Source organism: Neophocaena asiaeorientalis, unplaced genomic scaffold (genome assembly GCF_003031525.2).
Source record: "Neophocaena asiaeorientalis asiaeorientalis breed wild unplaced genomic scaffold, Neophocaena_asiaeorientalis_V1.1 scaffold62, whole genome shotgun sequence".
Classification (NCBI taxonomy): Eukaryota; Metazoa; Chordata; class Mammalia; order Artiodactyla; family Phocoenidae; genus Neophocaena; species Neophocaena asiaeorientalis.
In genome coordinates, this window is record NW_020175191.1 from 5,564,800 (window position 1) to 5,585,247 (window position 20,448).

The 20,448-nt window shown below is 52.1% G+C and overlaps 1 long non-coding RNA gene across 2 annotated transcripts in view; it reads left to right on the forward strand.

Annotated features, from left to right (window-relative positions):
* The first annotated feature begins 12,042 nt into the window (after positions 1–12,042).
* LOC112413056 (uncharacterized) overlaps positions 12,043–20,448 on the forward strand; it is an 11,552-nt gene continuing 3,146 nt past the window's right edge. Inside the window, exons 1-3 of one of the 2 annotated variants that reach the window (XR_003005886.1) lie at positions 12,043–12,396; positions 12,853–12,959; positions 15,128–15,241. This is a non-coding gene — a long non-coding RNA (uncharacterized LOC112413056). The remainder of the gene's footprint in view (positions 12,397–12,852; positions 12,960–15,127; positions 15,242–20,448) is intronic. The other variant, XR_003005885.1, reaches the window with a different exon arrangement.

The window sequence follows — 20,448 nt, forward strand, 5'->3', positions numbered from 1 at the left end:
ATTTTACTGAAATATCTTTGGCCTAAATGGAATTAAGTGACACAAAGCTAAAAATAGTTCTTGAAATTTGTTAGTTTTGTGAATGCTAGCATATCAAACCATTCTATAATCATTCGAGTCATGCTATAATGTAAACTCTATTATTCTTTTCTATAGTATTTAGCTTTTTATTAGCATTTTTGGTTCAGAAATTTCTCCCTATAGTTATTTTTCTAACCCACTCTTACACTTCATATCAATTGACAATCTGTTTCCTATATCTTTAACTATTTGAATTTTTTTTTTTGGCCATGCCGCACACAGCTTGCAGGATCTTAGTTCCCCCACCATTGAACCTGGGCCCTCGGCAGTGAAAACGCAGAGTCCTAACCACTGGACCGCCAGGGAATTCCCTATTTGAATTTTTTAAATAATTGTTATTGTATGCAAAATTATTCATTAATTATGGTAGTATTTCAATTTTGCAATAATATTTATATTCAACTAATGTGTAGAATTAACACACAAGGAGGTTCTCTCTCCAAAATATATCAAAAATGATTACTTATATTTGAAGGTGAATATTCTAATATTAACAGTAATTTGGGTGGCATGACTTATCATATTGCTGACATTTTTGCACTGATTATATATGGTAGTTACTCTCAAGGTCGCATGATTATTGATTATTACAAACTCATGAATGCAAGAAATTATGCTGAAGTATGCATTTGGCTCTTTGGCCTTTTTTTTTTTTTAACATCATTATTGGAGTATAATTGCTTTACAGTGGTGTGTTAGTTTCTGCTTTATAACAAAATGAATCAGCTGTACATATACATATGTTCCCATATCTCTTCCCTCTTGCATCTCCCTCCCTCCCACCCTCCCTATCCCACCCCTCCAGGCTGTCGCAAAGCACCGAGCTGATCTCCCTGTGCTATGCGACTGCTTCCCACTAGCTATCTATTTTACGTTTGGTAGTGTATATAAATCCATGCCACTCTCTCACTTTGTCCCAGCTTACCCTTCCCCCTCCCCGTGTCCTCAAGTCCATTCTCTACGTCTGTGTCTCTATTCCTGTCTTTGGCCTTTTTAAGGCTGAGGCTTCACAGCAAGGCCAAAATTGAACTAGTAGGCACCGTATGCGTACTATGCCCCATTTCTTAGGCAGTCCTCTACCAAAACAAAGGTGTAAACCAAGAAAGAAGAAAACCTGAGATTCAGGAAACAGGAGTTCCAACTTGAGAAAGGGATGAAGAAAGTCTCCAAATTATGGTGAAAGGAGATTTTAGGACAATAGTTGTGCAACAGGTATAGCTAGCAGCCAGTCCCAGACAGGTCAGGAGGATCCAGAGGCAGAGCTCTGGGAAGTGGAAATTGACAGAAGCCCTGATGGGTTTGGCTGTTCAAGGGACTTTTAGATGGACAGATGAGAGCTGGGCTTGCATTTAGTAGTAAGTATATGGAAAACTGTATCAGACACAAACTCTGTGAGCCTCTTCTGGCTATTCCCGCCACTGGGCCAACTAGCCAGTTCCCAGAGTTCGTCTCCTTCCATCACTTCCAGTGATGAAACACTACACCACAGGGTGTGGGATCTGGTATCCCAAGTGGGCAGCCCACTAAGGAACTGCATAATGCAATCTGGAAGTACAAGGGAATTAATTCACAGGGGGTGAATTTTACCAAATGAGAAACCAGAGAGAAGAAGGAGCCAGACAGATAAATTCTCTCTTCTTCTTTTCCATAGAGTCACTGGGCATGGCTCATCTGGAGAAATGGCAGGTGCAAGTGAACATACCTGCTGAGCAACCTGCTCTGTCTCTTAGTGGCTCTTTTGTTGCCACGCCTGACAGTATACCACTTTGCAGTGCTTCCCATCTTTCCTTGCCTCCCTTCGTTTCCCCTTATCCTCACCCACCTGGATTTGCATCTCCCAAAGGAGGTCTATGCACCTTAATCCCTAGTGCAGACTCTGCTTTTTGGAGGACCTAGCCTAAGATTAAAACTGAACAAATGACTCAACAAGAAACTTCAACAAAAACTAAAAGTAGTACAAGGAAGGAAAAATAATACTCGTATAGCACATGGCTCAGTCATAGCATTATGAACACTAAATATCCAACAAAATTTGAGATATAGCTGCACCGGAAGGATGGTGGGGGACGAGATACCAGTATGTGTAGTAGTGGTGGTTAAAGAGACCTAAATTCTCATCTTCTGATGAGAAACAATTAGCCTGAAAAATCTGAAAACCTGAAAAAAAAAAAAACTAAAAGAAACAACTAATAGAATTGAAAAATGATAACCCTCTTGGTAAAGGGAAATGGGGAATTGAAGACAATTCGTTTTTATCATGCTGAATTATTTGACTCTTCAACCATTTACCTTTATAACTTCAATTTTAAAAGATACATTTAAAAATACGTCCCAAATGCAGGAGTGTGGTTTTGTTGTTGTTCCCTATAAAATCAAATTAGGGTAAATATGTGTTTAACTTTTAAAGAAACTTCCAGTTTTCTGGAGTAATGGTACAATTTTTTATTCCCTCTAGCACATGAGACTTTTCCCCATGATGCCTCCTCAAAGGTATGGCCATCTCGTCAGAACTTCATGGCAAACGGCGGTAGGTACGGAGAGTCTGGGGGGCCCTGCGTCCATCTGCAGTGATGCTTATGAGCCCCAGCCTGGTGCTGTGTGGCCCTCACCCCGAGGCCACCCTTGGCATCAAACACCAGGCTTCCACCTGCCCTTGTGCCTTGCGGGTATCAAGCTGCTTGCCAACTCTGGCAGCCAAGCCAATTCAGAAGCTAAACAAAGGCAGGGGACAGAGGAACTTGGAAGCAGTCTGTATAATGAGAGCTTATGTGCCTGCTAAGAAGCCTCACAGTTTCTCAGGATGGTGTTGTTCAGGCTGATGTCCAGGACAGTGTTTTCCAGTACAAATTCCACGTGCGAGGGGGAGAATTGTGTTAGACTGGGAGACGCCAACTGTGGAACAGGAGAATGAGCGCTTGTGATGCACCCACTAGGTGCCAGGTGCCCTGCTGGGTATTTTTATGTGCACTGTCTCTGAGCCCCACTTAACTCTGCCGGGTAAGGTTTGTTCCACCTTGCAGAGGAGGACCTGAGATTCAGAGAGGTTAAGTAACTGGCCAAAAGGCACACAGCACTAAGTGGGGCATCAGGATCCATCTACCTTCAGAGTCCCATGTTTCTCCACCAACATTCCTCTGGCCCCTTACCAGAAAGAGACCTCAAGTGGGCAGCTGCGGGAGGTTGAGAACGACCAGTTGGTGTGGAGGTTCCCAAGGAAAAGTGTCCCAGAATCTGTTTGCTCTCAGATCACTGCCACAAGACTGGGCTACAGGATAACTTGCCCCACAGTAACACCTGGAAAGCTTCAGCGGGTGGCTTTCCCCATCATCGTCATCGTCATCGTCGTCGTCATTACGGATGTTGTGCTGCCCAGCTTGACAGCTGATGAAACCCTTGCACATCCCTTCTTTGATTCGAACTTACGGCACCCTGGGCAGGAGGAGTCATTATTCTGCCCATTTTTCAGATGAACAAAATGAAACTCAGAAATCCTTTCTCCTGGAACCCTCCTTTCTAGGGAGCTACCTTTGGGCCACAGAGCTCTCAGGGCAGCCCCTCTGAGGGATGCGGTGGGAAGGCAGGGAACAGGCTCCCCATCCTGGGCAGTAAGGGGCCCTGCCAAATATTTGTGGCTGAGTCCTCACCCAGGTGAGGGAGGAAGAAGGCAAGCCGAGTGGATTACTGAGCATTTGAACTCAGCCTCAGAACAGCAAATATTGATTCAAGAAGCTGCCCAAAGGAGCTGACATTTTTATAGTCAACAAATAAAGCCGAGCCTCTCCCAGCCCCCCTTCGTCAAAGGCCCTTTCTCCCCACAGCTGTCAGGGCACGTTTCTGTCATCAGCGCCTGGGAAGAGGAGGAAGAACCAGTGGGAGATGTTCACAGGGCCCTGGCTGATGTCACCGCTTCGCCTTTAGAGAGAACGGGGAACCCCAGGCCCCAGGGCTGAGACCTCAGGGAACCAGCCAGCCAGCTGGCCCCACAGGTGCCAGAGTCCCTTTGGGTAGAGAGAACCTGGCACTAGAGCCCCCAGAGACAAAAGACACGCCTCCCACGCACAGCTTCCTCCTGTGGTGGCTTGAGGCCCTCATTCACAAGGAAGGACCTGAGGCCCAGAGAGATAACTGGGTCTCCAAGGTAAACAGCGAGGTCTGCCCAGGTCTTCCGCTTCAAGGGAGCAGGGAGGGTCAGCTCTCACCAGGCTGGAAATGAGAGGTGATCAGCCCTCTTTGCTCTGCCTATGGGACCCAGAGCCTGGCATTCACGTGCCTGCCCTCCTGCTTCGCTCAGGAAGGTCCCTCTACCTGCATCCCTCCCTTCCCGAACCCTTATGGACCACCCATCATTCAGGGCCTTGCTCACCTGTCACCGCTTCAGGACGTCCTCCCAGCTCCCTCCCCCTTCCCCTCACCTCCAGGCAGCAGAAGTCACTGCTCTTTCCTCAGTGCTCCTGAAGCACAGGCTTGCTTCCTGTCTTATCCCGCTTAGGCTGTTTCACCCTGGGTGGTTCCTTCCCTCGGAACGGTCTCTTAGTCCTTCCAGGCCAAGAGGAGCAGGGGCTGTGCTTGATCCATTCCCGTTGCCCCAGAAGAGCCCAGAAAAGGGCCGGGCATTTGAAAGATGCTCCATCAGTGCCTGTGGAATTGAATCATATCAATCTAATACTCAGGCACCACTAAGAAACCCTAGGAGCAAATTTAGCTGCATCTGGACTCAGGAAGGAAGCAGACAAGCCCCAGGTAGGCCCACCGTAGGAGGGAGGCTTAAGCCCTTTGTTCCTTTACTTGTCACCTTGCCACTCAGCCTCCTTTCATCCATCCATCCATCACCTGGGTTGAGCGTCTGCTCTGGGTCAGGCCCCGGTTGGGTGCTGGGAAGGCGTGGGGAGGAGGGGTGATGGTACACAGCTCTGCGCTCATCTGGAGCTTCTGGGCACGCTAGGGTACATGGCCCAGGGAACACAGGAGGCCTTTCCTCTCCCACGCTGGTCTGTGGGCCAGTCTGTGAGCCGTGGCTCTAGACACTGTGGCTTTTGGACTTCATGGAGTCAAGGGCAGCCCTTCTCAGAACCAGCCCAGGCAGAACTGTAGAGTAGGCCGTGGTCCTCACTACTGCTACTCTCCAAAGGCTCTCCACCTTCTAGGCACGTGGTAGGATTAGATTTCCAGGTCTTCTGCAGTTGGGTTGAGGCAGGGAGCTAGTTCAGGGCAGAAGTGGCACAGACCCCTTCCGAGATGCATATCTCATCACCTGCATGAGACCCTCAAGGACTCTCTTTTCTCCTGAGTAGGCCCAGAGGCCATCCAGGGACCAGTAGTGGGGCAGCCCTGCTACGCTCCACACCTGATGTGTCCAAGGCAACTGCCCCATGTGTCACCATTCCTCCAGACAGCAGGAAGGGGACAGAGGGCGTGCAGCTGGTCTTTAGGGAAGTGACTTAAGAGTTGTTTTTGTTGACATCTCGCAGCCTAAGCTGTCATGTGGTCACGCCTCCCACAGTGGCTCCTGGGAAATGTAGTTTCTAGTGCAGCAGTCTCGTGCCCTGCTGAAATGCAGCGAGGTTTATTATTCAAATGGAAGAGGAGGCATGGATGCTTGGGGCAGTTAGTGGTCTTTGACTCACTGTCCCACTCTAAATAGCGCCTGGCTCTCCTCCACAGGCCCTGGCTGCCCACAGCCCACCCCCGAGCTGGCTGGACATGGGGACCTTCCTCATCCTTCCAGCTCTGAATGACCTGGCACAAAACACATCTCTTCCAGGCCTTCCTTTTCCTCATTTGTAAAAGAAGGGCTTTCAACCAGTGATCACTGAGGTTCCTCCCAGCACTGACATTTGATGACTTGTGGTTTGGGGCAAGTTGTTTAACCTCTCCAGATTTCCATTTCCTCATCTAGAAAATAGAGATAAAAATAGTTCTTACCTCAGAGGGTTGCCGTGAAATCATCTAGGGTTATGCCTGACATATAAGAAAGAATCCATAAGCGTCTGCTATAATCAAAATAATCTGAGTTCCGCTTGTCAGCTCCTTAGAAAGAATCTGATGAACTTGCCCGTGCTGAGGCCTAATACAGGGTCAGTGAGTATTTGGCACAAGTGCTGCCATTATTCTCTCTCTGTAACAGACATCACCAATCAACCAAGATATTCTCTGGATGAGCCAGGGTGCAGCCTCACAGCCCACAGCGCCGCCCTTGCACAGCCCCCATTCGATCCAAGGCTCCATCCCCTCCTTCGGGAAGCCTTCCTGCTTCAACCCCACGCGTGTTCCCAAAGCAGCCTACACATACCCTGTCGTGGCTATTTTTAGGCTGAGTTGTGATTTTTCCTTTTGCTTGTCGGTGCCCCGACTAGACTGTGAGTTCCATGAGGCAGGGACTGCAATTGGTCTCCCAAAGGTCTAGCCTGATGCCTGGAACATTGTATATGTTAAAAAAATGAATCCTCGATCCTGTGGCTGGCGAGTGGGGGAGAATTTTGGGGGACGGGCAGTGGGCTGTAGGACTGCCTCACTGACGACCATATTCCCTGCCTCTGGAAGCCCCTGTAGGAGCTGTGGGTCAGGTCTCCCCAGCCAGATCTCCCCTGCAGGGCTGGCCGGACACTTCTGAGTGAGCTGGGCTAGCCAGCACACATGGGGCTGGGAGGAGGCCAACAAACAAGCAGGCCTCCAAGACCGCTCCGAGGAAGCTGCCCTCCCCAGGGTGCACAGGTGTCTGCTTGCACCTCAGGCTCCAGGGCACTTCCAACTTAACGACTAATGGACCTGCGGGAGCTCAGACACCTGCTTTCTGCTTTCACAGACCACTGCCCAGCATCACCTTGGTGACAGAACGGAGAATGGGCGGGGGAGGTCGGGGGCAGGAGAGGGCCAGGGAGAGGGCCAGCCATCTGCCTGGTTAGCCCGGAAGGGTGCTGACTGCAGGGCTCAGGCAGGCCGGGATGGGACAGCAGCCACAGCTGTGCTGGGGGGAGCCCGCCTTGCTGCATGGAGAGCTCATAGACAGGCAGAGGTATGGTGGCTCAGCATCCACCAGTTCCCAGTCCTGGCACAGAACCACGCGGCGCCACCTGACTTCAGGACGTGGGTCCCAGGGGAAACAGTATGTGATCTGAGGGACTGGGAAGGCCTGTGTGTAACCACGTATCTACCCTCTGACCTGTGACAGGCCCTGAAATGCAAGAATCAGGAGGAAGCCAGGGTGCCTTACGAAGAATACCTCTTGGCCACCCAATCTATCATTGCAGCCATTTTATAGATAAGGAACCTGAGGCTTGGGAAGGCTGACTTCCAGAGGTCACATAATTTGGAAGCAAGGTCACATACCTCCGGGCATAGGGCTTGTCTCTCCGTCCGCAGGCCTCTGCAGTGAGGACCCGTTCCTCAGGCAGTCCTTGATGCCATTGTCCTGCAGCAAAGGATAACTAACAATTATTAAATATTTAACATTTTCTTTCCTTGATCTCAGGTGATCCAAACAGCACCTGCGCCAGGGGCTGGGGATCAAGATAGGAGCAAACCACGGACCCTGACCTCCAGAACTCTGGAGCGGGCGGTGGACTCAGAACTGCCGTGTAGTGGTACCTGTGGAGTGTTCAGTGATGAGCTGGTGGCTTCTCCACTGGCAGCCTTGGGCAAATAAGAATAATCACACATACATACATATGCCTGGTATACGGGAAGAAATGTGTTAAACTCCATTTGTGGGCTCTCCCTTCACCCCCACCCCTGCCATGCCTGCCACCAGCCCTCTCAGGGCTCAGCCAGTGCCGTCCATTGCTTCTGGGAGGGTTAGGATTGTTCCAAAAGGAACCGTACACGGCCCCTGGAAGAGAGGTGCCAGCCATACCCCTAGGCTTGGCTCAGGGCTTCTGACCCTGCATGGCAACCCCTCAACTTCAATGACCCAAGATACCTCGGCAAAGTACTCATCTTCCTGAGCCCCTATTTTCTCATTTTGTGAAATGGGGTCAGGATCCCACTTTGCCTGGAACGTCCTGTGTCCTCACCTGTACTTATTCCTCAGAACAGATTGCTAGAAGTGGGAGTCCTGGATCAAAGGGCATCAGCGCTTTTAAGGCTGGTGCTGCATATTGCCAAATGGTTATCCAGAGAGATTGTGTCAGTTGAGAATTCTGCCAGCACTAGGTGAAAGCACTTCTTTCCCTGCATCCTCTTCAACATGGAGAGTTAGCTTTTCCAGAGTGTTTCCAGTTTGATGGGTAAAACAGGCATCCACCCTGTGAGTAAGCATGCTGTGATGGTTTAAGTTCAGGTTCTAGGGGCAGACTGATGGGCGTAGTCCCGGCCCTGCCCCTAGGGCCATATGGCCCTGTTCACACTAGGCCACACTCCTCGGCCTCGGTTTCTTCATCTGTAGGATGGGGTTACATTGTGGAATTGTGAGAATTAACTACCTTAATGTAAGCTATGTGGAGCACGGTAGGTACTTAATAAACGTATCATCTCTACTTCTTTGGCTAGCGGTAAAGTTGAACTTTCATATTTCTTATCTTTCTTCTCTGACAGATAATGTGTTTGTTGTTTGTCCACTCTTCTATTGCAGTACAGGACTTTTTCTTACTGATCTTTTAATAAGTCTTTATCTGTTAATTACACGAACACTAGGTCCTCTAAATTTTAATTCCAGATGCCCATCACCTACAAGCTTTTAAAACTTAAATCCATCTCTATGGGTGAGGCCAGGTTGTTAGCATTCCCGAGGCCATTCTCCTAGGTAGCCAGGGCTGGGATATGGTGGTCTAGTTTTGTATCATCGTCTGCTTGCTAATTTAGTTTTATAAGCAGCTTGAGGTTCAGAAGTTTAAATGTTATGTGTGCAGCCACGTTCATCTTTCTTTTCCTTTATGATTTCTTCAGTATCTTTCATGTTGAAGGGGTTCCTCCTGTTTCTCCTGGTTTGCCTTTCCCATTCAGATGGTCACGTGTTTCTTCTGTTTCTGCGGTGGCTGCGCTTCTCACTTCCTGTGTGATCTTGGCAGGGTGCTGGACCCTCCTGGGCTTCTGTTTCCCCAAAATGAGGGGGGTTGGGCTAAATCAGACTTTGCCAAAGGCATCTGAGATGCTCTGTGGAAAAAAGGTTTCCTGGCCAAGTAAGTTTGGAAAATGCACATTATGTCAAAAGTTCTGAGAAACAGCACAGAAAAGCAGGGTGACCCAGCAGTTTCTCTCCTGGGTATATGCCCAAGAAAACTGAAAACATGTCCACACGGAACCTGTACACAAATGTTCGTAGTGGCATTGTTCATAATGGTTAAGCAGTGAATACAGTCCGATGTCCAGGAACTGACAAATGAATAACCAAACTGGCCACACAATGGAATATTATTCAGTCATAAAAAGGAATGAAGTGCTGATTCATGTTCAGCATAAACAAACCTTGCAAACATGCCAAATGAAAGAAGCCAGTCCTGAAAGCCCGTGTAGTATAATTCCAGTTATACGAAATGCCCAGGTTAGGCAGATCTATAGAGACAGAAAGTAGATTAGTGGCTGCCCTGGGCAGAGGGACTTGGGGGGAAATGGGGAATGACTGCTGATGGGCACAGGGTTTTTCTGGCGGGTGAGAAGAATGTTCTAAAGTTAGATTGTATCGATGGGGTACAACTCTGTGAATACACTAAAAACCAGTGAACCGTACAGTTTAAAGGAATAAGTTTTATGGCATGGGGATTATGTTGCATAAAGCTGTTAAAAGAGAAAAGAAAAGAAAGGAAAGAAAGGAAGAGAAGAGAAAAGAAAAGGAAGGTTAGGACTTTGGAAGAGCTGGGTGCTTCCCAACTTTGTGTCCACCTATTCCCAGGACCTGGAGCAAGATTTTTTTTAAGCCTTTTCAACCCTTAGTTTCCTCCTCTGAAGAGCACAGCTCAGAGCACGACTCTGCATTGTGCAGATGGAAAAGATACTTCCACATCTGCTCCTTGCAGCGTCTCCAGGAAGAGGCGGAAGCCAGAGAAACGAAATCGGAGGCCCCGCGAGGCTGGCTTGCCTAGGTTCACATAGCCACTAAGTGGTGTGGTGTCGGGATTCGAATTTGTTTCTCTCAGGCTGGGCACTTGGAATGACGCTGGCCCAGCTGGGCTCATGGGTTGCAGAGAGATCTGCAGCAATAATGCAGAGTGTGCCCTGAGAGTCGAAAGGGGCTCTACAGATGGGGTGCGTGCTAGCCAGTGAGGATGGGAGAGGTGTGTCGGGGAGAGCCACACCTGTACCCACTTCCTCTGAGGCTGGAACAGCCTTGTCCCAACCTGCAGGCCCTGAGCTTTGTGTTTCTTCTTGTTGAAATGGGAGGCTAGGCCTTACCTCATGGCAGCTGGTGGGAGCTCCCAGTAATGGCAGCCCCCGCTTTGAGTGTTTACCAGGTGGCCTGCGCTCTGCTGGCCTCGGGGCCTCGCTGGGCTAAGGCTCGGGAGAGCCTGTGAGTTCAGTGTGGTCACCCTCTTTCACAGAGGAGCAAACCAGCCATCATGCCACTGGTACATCGTCCTTGAAGAGATTATTAAAGGCCATATAGTATTCTGTCTTAGGCATGTACCTCCTTTCACTGTTTCTCTAGTATTTGACATTTGTTCCTATTTTATTTTAAAATGCAAACAACGCTGTGATGGACGAACTTACATATACATTTTTGTGCACCTCTCTGCTTATTTCCTTGAGGTCGATGCCTGGAAGAGGAATTACCAGGTGAAAGGGTATGAACTCATTTACTGCTCTTCGTGTGTTGCCAGGCGGCTTTCCAGAAAAGAAAGGCTGAGACATCCACATTCCCACGAGCAGCATTGGCCACGCCAGTGGAGGTAGATTAGTAACCAGCTTGGGCGTCTGTTCTCTCTCGTCCATTGGGATGATCCCCTGAAAACTGACCTGATCTCACACTTGTTAAAACTTATCTTAACTAGTAACTGGAAATACTCAATTCCATGAATCTATTCTATGGGTTTATGGAAATCCCCAGGGCACCTTCCCAGGGAAGCCTAATTGGTAAAATAGATAATACATCAAGAGGGAGTTGACTTATTATCTCCCCCTCCTGCTGACGGTCTCCTATCAGAAACTTTGTGCTGAGATCTCAGGTGCCATCTGCTACTTGAAAATGCCAGTCCTTGTGAGAAGTACGGGCCTTTGAGTCTGTCGTCTTCCAGCCAGTCAATCATGACAATTCCTAACGTGTATTGAGTATTTACTCAGTAAGCTGTGTGTATTAAGTAATTAATCCTGATAGCAATCCTATGAGACAGACCTTATTATTATGCCCGTGTTAACAGGGGGATGAGGAAATGAAGGCTCAGAAAGGTCGAGTAACGTGTCTGAGGTCACACAGTGAGTAAACAGGTGGTAGATTAGGGATTTGATTCCAGACAGTCTGACTCTACAGACCATACCCTCGCCCAGCACAATGTACCACTGCAGTACTGTCTGGTGATGGGCAACAGGTACTCTTGGTCAACCAGTCTTGAATTGGCAGGAGGGTACAGAGACCTGAGACCCCATGGCTGGGGCCAGCTTCTGGTCAGCCCCTGTGAGAACAGCACTGACAGGGAGCTTCAGCAACACCTGAGACGACCTAGTGAGGTGTTGGTGTCCATCAGAGGAGGCAAAGTACGAAAAACAGATGGAAAATGGTTTTTATCCATTTTCCTTTGCGTTCAGTGGAAGGGGATGTTTCCTTGTACCTCTTCCTTGGCTACCAAGAGTGACCAGTACTAAGGATCGATGTAGCCACCAAGATTCTCCAGGGTCCTGCCTAGCCGTGCCCACTGCATTCTGCCCCCGTCCCAGCAGGGCTGAGGAGTGTGGTGTGTGTGGGCACGTGTGTGCCAGTGTGTGTCACTCGTGCTCACCTCCGGTTTGCTGAAGCAGCGTTGAGCCCTGGGCCTGGCCTGGGGAGGAAGCGCTGTGCTGGCCTGGCGTGGCACTGGGCATGGCATGTGCTCAGGGAGGTGACAAAGCCGGGAGGGGCCTGATGGGTGCCTGGAGAGTGAAGAGATGGCTCAGTAAAGGCCTCAGCCCACCTCTTCCACGAGCTCCCACTGCACTGTCAGCTCTGTGAGAGCTGGGGCCCTGCTGCTTGTCGGCTGCCACGTCCCCCGTGGTAAATAGTTGACAGATGTTGGGTGGAGGCAGGTGCGCTATGAACAGAGGCTTCAATTTTTTGGTGTTAGGAAAATAGACATAAAGCCCAGGAAGGGAAAGTCGGATGTGGAAGAAAAGAGCCGTGAAGGGAAGTGACGTGAGATGCTGTGTGTCGGATCTGGGATGACGAAGGGTAACCTGGAGCCTGCTTGCCAGGAAGAGGTAAGCGGACGTGCCGGCTGAAGGAGAGGGTGTGAGCGCCGCAGGAGGGCTGTGTGAGGGTGTGGGCTGTGGTGAGAGAAGAGGCTGGAAGCAGGGATGGGGGCCGTCTGGGAATCGCCCGTTGCGGGGTGCATCTCAGTTGCCGGGAGGGCTTGTTAAAACACAGGCTGCCCGGCTGCACCCCCAGGGTCTCTGATTCAGTAGGTCTGGGTTTGGGCCGACAGTCTGCGTGTCTAGCCGTTCCTACGGACAGCTGCACAGCACTGAGCTCCACCTTCCTGCTGCCTTGGGTCACCCTGGCCCTGCATCGCAGGCTGAGCCTGGAGCTCAGGACCATCACCGCCAGGGAGCTTCCCCCGTCAGCACACGGGGCTGCCTCGAGTGATGGGGACGGATGAGGCAGGAGGCCGCCCTGTGGTTTCCTGCCCACACGCAGTCACATTTGTTTTCCTCCAGAAGCGAGGTCCTTGCGTGAGCACACGGTGGAAACGAGACGTCAAGAGCAGCACGAAGTAGGGCCCCAGCGAGCCGTCGTCCCACCACGCTGCCTCACCCGAAACAAGGTGGGCTTTTCTCGCCTGTCCCCATGTCACCTGCAGATGGCTGCGGATGCCCGCGGAGGGCTGGGGTGGGAGGAAGGCCAGGAGGGGAGGCTTCAGAACTAGAGACTCCTTCCAGAAGGAGACTCCTGAGAGATGCTGGACAAAGCGTACACATTCACATGCTCCGGGATGAGAAAACCAAGTCAAATGCCCGTCCCTGAAAGGGAACCCACTGGCCACTGAGATGCCAGTCTGCACCCCCTGAGCTGAGGGGACGGGGAGCAGGTCCTCAGAGTGAAGACTTAGGGAATCAGAGGTGAGGCTAGAAGAAGCAGTGCACGTGTAGAACGGGTTCAAGACCCACCTCCGCAGCTTAGGAGTGAGTGGCATCAACCAAGTTACTGAACTCTGAAACTCTGAAACCCGCATCTGTACAGCCAGTGTACTGACAGCCTTCAATTCAGTAGGTTGGGGTGGAGATAACAGGGGATGAAATGTATGTGGAGAACTCCTGGTGCCCTGCTGGGTCTTGTTCGGGGCCAGCCAAGTCCCCGCAGGGGAGGCTGTGCCTGGCCCAGGCCTCCTCCTGGGCGGCAGGTCTCGGGAGGGGCTGAGGCCCGGGGAGCCAGGCTGCAAACACGGCAGCAGAGCAGCAGGGCAGCAGCTGCTGCCTTTCATCTGTCAGCCTTCCCTTCAGGAGAGGGCACGCCTCACAGACTCTAACCACTCAGGCTTCCTGTGCTCCTGCGTGGGTTTCTCGAGAGCCCAGCCCTGCAGGCCCTGCCTACCCTGATCCAGCCGCGGCCTGGGATGCTGGGGGGAAGGAGAGTCAGGGATTCCTTTCGGCCAGAGTTTGTCAAACTTGCGTGTGCCTCTGAATCACCTGGGGGCTTTTTAGCGGACTATGGGGCCCACTCCCAGAGGTTCTGACTCAGTGGGTCTGGAGTGGGGCGTGAGAGTCTGCATTTCTAACCAGTTCCGGGGTGATTCACACTTCGAGGACCACTGTGTCCGGCTTATCTCTGCCAGGCCTTCTCCCGATTCCACCCAACACGGTGCCGGGGCCTGGCACCGTTCGCACCCGATGTCACCGGCGAGGGGCTCACAGGAACCTGTGCTGGCTGGCGACTGCTGTGTGGCTCGGTGTGCAGGCCCCCAATACCTACCGTCATAGCAGAGGCTGATTTCTGCTCCTGGTCTGGCCCACAGGCCTCTGCCCTTCTGCCGTCCCTCCCCAAACCAGCTCTACGTCCTTAGCCCTTGGCTCCAGAAGGGTACCCAAACCTAGACTGAGTTCGGGGGTTCCTTGCCCCTTGGAGAGAAGGAACTCTTTCGTTCCTCTTCCCTTTGCCTTTTCCCTAGGACACAGCTCCGTCAGCCTTTCAGGCCTCTCCCTGGGCCCCTCCCCACGTTCACCCCAGGATGGCCTCGGTCCTCTCAGGGCCACCCTCTCGCGTCTCTGAAGCCCCAGCCCTTCCCCCACATCCCCTTCACCACGCACGTACCTCACTGGCCGTAGGCTTGATCTTGCTTGGCTCTGTGGTTGGCCAGGGCCCCCGGTCCGGAGCTTTCCTTCGGCCCCACGAAGGGGGCAGTAAGGGAAGGGCCGAAGGCTCAGGATTGTGTTGGTCCTGGTGGGAAATGCTTGCCTCCTGTGGGTCCACCTGCAAAGTACGTATGAAGCAATTACTTAACAAAGGGAAAGGCAATTAAGGAGCTCGATAAATATATTTTGAATAAGGGAACACAAATCTACTCTCCATGCTGCACACTTAAAAACGCCTCTGATGAAAAAGCACTTTGATTCTGGGAGCCCCGCAGGTGTGCGTGCGAAGCCCTTGAGTGCTGACCCAGAATGGGAAACCGGAGGCCCTAGGCAGGAAATTTCTCTGGCACAGTGATTTCCAGTGAGTCCCGTGGCAACTGGTGTGCCAGGCTAAAAACTTCTACACACCCCAAAAAGGGACCTGGGGATGATACGCTTGGGAAGCACTGAGTGACAAAGTGTCAGCTGGTCCCTGTACTAGGGAGACTTCTCCGAGCCTGGATCAGGGAGGGGCTTGCTCAGGCCTTGAGGACAATATCCCAAGCTTATTGGCTCCGAGGTCCATCTGCTGGAGACCTGTCTGGGAACCTGGGGGCACAGAAATATGAGGACCGGAATGAAGGCAGTTTTTATTTCCCAACAGAGCTCCATAGGCACCAGCATTTGTGCCCAATGAAGGACAGGGTTTCCTTTCCTTCCAGGCTCCCACCAGGAAGGCCAGAGGGAGGCACTACCCTCACCCCTGACTCCCAAAGAGGTAAGTGCTGAGGACCATGAATAACCCGATGACCTGGGGTCAGAGGTCTCCTCATATATGCATGCACACACCTGAGCTCTGGTTGTTGGCTGGCTGGCTGGCAAAATGAATGGATGGATGGTTTTCAGTCTCTGCATGTTTGACAGCCCCAGTGCTGAAACGTATTTCCTTGGCAGTCCCCAAACCAAAAGCCCATTGACCCAACCTGCTTTGGCCAGCTCAGCCCTGAGCCCTATAGGGAGCGTGGACAGGGAGGGTGATACTATTCCTCCAGAGGCTAAGATCTTGGTATCCTTGGCCTGGTTTAACTCTGTTCAGGCTGCTATAACAAAAATATCACAGGCTGTGTGGCTTAACCAGCAAACATTTATTTCTCACGGTTCTGGAGGCAGGGAAGTCCAAGAGGAAGGTGCTGGCTGACTCTGCCTGGTGGAGCCCACTTCCTGGTTCCTAGTCAGCTCTTTTCTCGCTGTGGCCTCACGTGGTGCAAGCGGTGAGGGAGCTCTCCAGAGTTTCTTTCACAGGAGCCCTAATTCCGTTCCTGAGCGCTATACCCTCAGGACCCAATCACCTCCCAACACCATCTCCTTGGGGGTTAGGTTTTAACATATGAATTTGGGGGCACACAAACATTTAGTCTCTAGCACTCTACCAGCTCCATCCAGGGCCACCGTTCAGTCTGGTCATACAGGCCTTCCAGAAGCACACAGATGATTATAAAGATGGACAGACAGGGGATCAGCATTGCCCTTTATGGGGGTCGCTCAAGCCTTGATTTGCCATTTACCCCTGTGTGACCTCGGCGGCCACTTAAGCCCTCCAGCCCTCGTTGCCTCACCTCCCTGCCACCCTCAGGGGGCTGCTAGTGAGACGGAACGTGGTCATGTGTGGACACTTGCAAGGTCCGTGGAGAGTGCCCCACGCCATGCAGATGTCAGGGGCTGTGACTGTGGTCATGGCAGCTGGTGAATCACAGCCACAGAAATCTGTCATCTTCAGGCTGGAAGTGAGGCCTCCTGGACTCCCTTGTGCTCTGGTCGCCCTTGGCTCAGAGCCCTCCTGCGGCCACTGTCCTTTCCTTGGGCTGACCCTACTTCCACCCCAGGCCCCTACCAGACTTACTCACCTTGGCCTGGGGGAAACAGCACCTTTTCTGCCTGGAATCCCGGGCCATCCCTTGGCTTCTGGACATAGCAGCCCATTTTCAGCCGCTGCCACTCCACTCACCCCATCCCCTTCCCAGCTCCTCTCAACCAGTGACCTTCCTCACAGCAGCCCCCTCCTTCCTTCGCCTCTGAGGTGGCACTGACCCTGGGAACAGAAAGACCTCGGTTCTGCCACGCTTGCATTGGACAATGACTCAACCGCTCTGTGACCCATTTTCCCTGCCTGTAAACAAGGACCCTGGCGCCCTGCAGGTTGCAGTGAAGATAAAGCAATGACATGTGTGATGTGCTGGCTTCGTGCCCAAAACATGGCATTTGCTCAGGAAATGTGAGGTTTCCTCTCCTCTCCAAGTGCACCGCAGGCTCTGCTCTCAGAGTCTCTGAAGTGAGGCTCCGCGAGCCCCCACCAGAGGCGCACAGAGATAAAGCCTGCAGGGCCTCTGCCACTCAAGCTCATTCAAGGAAGCTGAGTCTGAGCTGAGGAGGAGAGGAGTCTGAGCTGGTCATCGGCCTTTTTCTGCCGTCTTTTCTTGCCTCTGAAGACAGAGGCGGCTGACAGTGTCCAGGCTTAGGGCTGCTGGCCCACACCCCACCCGGAGCCCTCGGAGTCAGGTAGAGGGAGAGAGAGTCTGGAATCCACACAACGAACAGCGGGCCTTGACTGGCCCCTCCTTACACATCATCTTGGGACAGGTGAACCCCAGAGACAGGGTTGTCCCAGCCCAAACCCACAGTGAAATTGACTGGGCCCTGCCCCTCCAGCACGGGGGATGTCCACTGCTGCAGACAGCTTCAGATTCCTTGGACGTGGTTCAGTGGGAATCAGCTCCATTTAATCTCCATGTACCGTGCACCGAGTACCTCCTCAGTACCTCCTAGGGATGCAGGGATGAGTAGAGCACAATTCCTGCCCTCCGGGGGCTGCCAGCACAGGTAATGAGGAAGATGCTGAGAAGCAGCACCTACGCCAGCGGTGCGCCACCTGCAGACATCTATAAGGAGACTGATGCCTGGGCCCACCCAGAACACGGAACGCAGGCACACGCATGCACGCACTGGACATCACCTCTGCCCTGTCCACAGTGCCTGGCCTGTGGCTCCTCCAACCCTGTACCAGTTCTTCTGGGCATACTCCTGCCTCTAGGTTTCTGTTGTCTGGGACACTCTTTTATGATGTCAGATTTACTGAGGTATATAATTTATACAAGTAGGATCCACAGGTTTTAAGCATACAGTTCGGTGAGTTTGGAGATATGTATACAACTGCATAGCCTCCTGCCACAGCCAAGATACAGGACATTTCCCCACCGCACGAAGTTCCCTCAGTTATCCAACAGCTGGCTCCCTGCCTCCTCGGATCCTGTTTAAATCGCCATCAGCATTTATTCCCTCTGTCCTGCTTAAAACTTCTCCCCAGCACCAGACATCTTATGTACGTATATACTTACGTATGCATCTTATGTACTCTCCATCCCGTACGTGACTTTTCTGTTTGGTTTGCTGTTGTATTCCCGGTGCTCAGGAATTAGAGCTCAGAATCCCCAGTCCAGAGGGAGAGAGATAACAGAGATGGGGGGGCGGGTTGTGGGAAGAGTGGGGGTGCCTCCCTCAGCTGGGGGGACAGACCTGGAGGGCGGCAGGTGGAAAAAGGAGGAAAGGATATTGTCATCTGAGCATCAGAGGTCGTATGGTGGGAATGATGAGAAGTGGCTGGAGAGGTGAGCAGAGGGCATCAGTTCTGCTGGACAGGGAGTTTCTCACGCATTTGACCCCCTACCTTATTCCCCAAAGCAGCCTCCTCCAGAGGAGGATTGATAAGGGAGACTTTTAAACAGGGTCTGATCCACACGTTAACGGGGACTGTCCAGGTGCATCTCAAGGGCAAGGCTGGAAGAGCGACAGCCCCACAGGCTGGCCCCTAGGAGCTGGGAGGGAGGTGATGGTGGCTGAGATTGGGCCTGGGCGGTGGGTGGGAGAGGAGAGAATTCAGTGAGGACAGCCGTTGGCGGCAGCGGTGTGGGGGTGGTCAGTTGTGCCGGGGGCCGGGAGGCAGACTTGGAGCTTGGACTTGACGCCCCTGTCAGTACGGTCCCGATGGAGTCAGGCCTGGGACTGGAGCAGTGCGGAGTGTTCTTAGGAGATGGGGTTTCAGTGCCCACAATATTCCTACAGCTTGAGAGGGACATCAGTGGGCTGTTCTTCTGCCTGGAACCCCCCGGGCTAGGGGTCACGCCTGGCTCAGTTTCTCCCCCAGGGCCGCTCCTCCTCGGTTCCTAGCCTGCAAGTGCCAACCTCTCAGCTCTGGCCACACTCTGCCTTTCATTCTCCATGCTGCTGGTGCTTCAGATCGCCGCCAGCCAGGGTGGCTTTCTCACTGCAGGACACCAGTGGGTGATTTCTGAGCCCCTCTGGAAGCTTCCTTCTGGCTCACCCTTCCAGAGGCCGGGCATGTCCTGATACTTCCATGAGGCTGTGTGATGTCTGGGACTTTGTCTTGGTGTCCATCTTAGACATTCAGCCCCTCAGAGGGCTTGAGCTAGGACTTTAGATTTGCTTTGCCAGGGAGGTGTGAAGGAGTAGTCAAAAGATGTTGTTTTGTTGTTGTTGCTTTCCATGTCAGCAAATTTTAGCTGAGGCTTCACTCCGTGCTTAGCTCTGTGACAGGAGCTGGGGATGTGGAGATGGATAAGACACACTCATTGCCCCGAGCACAGCAAGGGAAGATGACATATGAGCCAATAAACCACAACAAAGAGAGGTACATAGATGTAGAGCACACTGTGGGGCATCTCAAGAGGCTGTGGTTGAATATGGGAGGGAGTGTTCAGGGAAAGCCTCCTAGAGGAGGTGACGTTTGAGCTGGGTTTTGAAGGATAAATAGGAGTTCACTCGTGGTGCATACTAGGGAAGGCTGGCAGGTATTCCAGCAGAAAGAAAAGTTTCTGCAGGGCCTGGAGGACTGAAGTTCCATGATGGGTACAGAGCTAGGATCATTGATAAAGTCCTTGCTGGGTTGCTGGGGTGACCAAGCGTGACTGCGGGAGGAAGACGTTCATCTTGGAGAGCAGTGTGGGCAATCCTTCACTGACTGCTTTCAGCCTCAAATTATGTCTGATTGGCATTTGCTTGCATTCTGCCCCTGCCAATCTTTCCCCGTGGCCTTCTCTTGTCTTTCCTCTAACTCACTCCCCTGTCTCCCTCTGGGTTTGCCCCTTCTGTGATAGTCTGGGACTGGGTGTGAGGCACTGCGGGACCCTCCCAGCCACACAGCAGGGTCTAGAGCTGCTCCAGCAGCTCGTGGAGAGGCGAGAAGCAGGGCAGGGACGCCTGCAAGCAGCTGATGCCCAGGAAACTAGTGGAGATCTGTCTGTGGGTGACAGGACCCCAGCTTTGAAGGGCAGTCTCCCCACCTGCTCACTGATCACCACGTGAGGCTCACAGCAGGGCTCTACCTCAGAGGGCACCTGGGATCCCAGTAGGAGGGCTGCTCAGAACCAGGCATAGGAACCAGGGCAGAGAAGATGAAGCCAAGCCCATGGAGTAGGGCAGAGGCAGTTAGGGATGCCTGCTCTGGGCAGCAGCATGGGGGCTCAGAGGGCTACATGGGAGCCCGGAGCTGCCAGGTGGGGCTGAGCCCGTTGCTAGAAGACCTTCCTCTGATGTAGACACCTTTGTCAGGCTGGAGCCAATAGGTAGGAAGGAAAACCAGCTCCATTACCTTGGGAAGGGAGGTGCTTCACATTTTTGACTGTTTTCCTTCACAGAGTCTTGAAGGCTTGGCAGGTGTGAGAAGCTAATGTTTCACATTGATCCCTAGTATTTATCTGGGGCTTTCCATGTGCCAGGAACTGTGCTATGTGTTTTGAAAACCCTGCCTCATTTAATCTTCATATTCGCTCCGCTCCGCTCCGCGTGGGAGGTGCTGTTATCATCCCTACTTAGAGACGAGAAACCACAGCTCAGGGCGGTTAGACGTGGCCAGGGCCGAGAAGCTAAGTGCTGGTGAGACTGGCAGCTGTGCCCCGGACCACCAGACGGTGC